A 2,021-nucleotide genomic window follows, 5' to 3' on the forward strand; every position below is an offset into this window, starting at 1 on the left:
CTCTGTGACAAGGACACAGCAAGGAAAAGGAAAAAGGCAGACCCTGACAAGAGAAAGAACATGATTCCTGCCATCAGTATGAGCAGATCAGATGGGAGACAGAAAAGTGATCTGGAAGAGAGGATTTAAATAATGCAAATAGAAGAGGAGAGACATAAATTTAAAAGAAGTGAAGAAACTCTGCAGTAGTTATCATAATTAATTATAAAGCCAACACAAGAATCACAGATATCAAGGAGGGTACGTCTTATGATGAGCACTGAGTGCTGTACTCAAGTAATGAATCACTAAATTCTACTGAAATGAATATTGCACTATATGTTAGCTAAATGGAATTTACATAAAAACTTGAAAAAATAAATTAAATTAAATTAAATTAATTAAAAATAAATTAAATAATTGTGGGTACCCAAGAAGAATGAGAAACAGAGAAGGAGGCAGAAATAGGGAAATAGAAGACAGGAATTTCCCAAATTGGGAAAAGACTGGGCATACAACTCCAAGAAGCTAATATAACACCACGTTATGTCAATGTGGAAGACCTTTTCTAAGGTCTTCTGTCAAAAGCTACATGTTATTTTTCTCTGCCTGGCTTATTCATCTTAGCATAACACTCCTTAGGTCAATACATATTGTCATAAATTGCAAGACATTATTTTTATGGCTGAGGAATATTCCATTATATTTATACATATGCCACATCTTCTTTATCCATTTGTCTATCAATGGACACTTGGTTTTTTCCATATCTGCTGAAATAGACACAGGGGTGTTGAATCCTAATTAAAAAAAAAAAAAAAAGCAAAAGAATAAGCAAATGAAAAGCATAATGAGACCCACAAACACAGAGAACTGATGGTTGGCAAGGGAGGTTTTGTTGTTTTCTTTTAAGATTTTTTTTTATTTATTTGTTTGTTTGTCATAGAGAGAGCACGTACAAGCAGGCAGAGTGGCAGGCAGAGGCAGAGAGAGAAGTAGGCTCCCTGCCAAGCAAGGAAGCCCAATACAGGACTCGATCCTGGGACCTGGGATCATGACCTGAGATGAAGACAGCAGCATAACCGACAGAGCCACCCAGACATCCCTGGCAAAGGAGGATTTTAAGGGGTTAGGCAAATGAGTGAAGGCAGGAGGGAGATACAGGCTTCTAGTGCAACAAATAAGTCATGGCAATAAAAATTATAGCATGAGGAATATAATCAATGGTATTTTAATAATGATTTGTGATAGGAGATGATAGTTACACTTGTGATAAGCATAGCATAACTTATAAACTTCTTGAATCATTGTACTGTACTATACTGTACCCCTGAAAACAATGTAATACTGTGTGTCAATTATTCAAAAAAAAATCCTCTCAAAAGTCAATGACAAAGAATTTTAGATGAAATTATCAGTGGGGAATCAAATAATTACAAAGGGAATCAAGTAATTACAAAGGAACCACTGTTAGGCTATGAGGAAATTTCTCCATGAGGAAATTTCTCCATAGAAATTCTAAAGGCCAAAAGAGCCCGGAATTGCATATTCAAAGCATTGTACAATAAAAATTGCAATCCAAGAATACCTTACCTGGCAGTTATCCTTTAGATATAAAAAAAGGAGTAAAGCTTTCCTAGACAAACAAAAGCTGAAAGAGTTTACCACCATTAGATATGCCTTATAAGAAATACTGGAAGGAGTTCTTCAACCTGAAGTACAAAGGGAAAAATAGCACAAACTGATTACAGTGATGAATGGACAATTAGAATTTGAAAACAATTCTATTTTAGAATAGTGCATTAAATAATTATAGAATGCAAATTAAAGGAAAAATATAAAAAATAATCCTAGCTCGTAAATTTGGTAACAAATTCACAACAGGAAAAGAGCTAATTTGTAACTTCAAAAGATAAAACTAGAAGAGTACAAGGTTGGAACCTTTATAGGTGAATACAAATAAGTTACTATTACAGGTTTCATGTAAACCTCATGGTTTCCACAAAGCAAAAGTCTACAGCAGAGCAGAAACATGAAATATT

The sequence above is a fragment of the Mustela lutreola genome, chromosome 5 (assembly GCF_030435805.1).
Source record: "Mustela lutreola isolate mMusLut2 chromosome 5, mMusLut2.pri, whole genome shotgun sequence".
Taxonomy (NCBI): Eukaryota; Metazoa; Chordata; class Mammalia; order Carnivora; family Mustelidae; genus Mustela; species Mustela lutreola.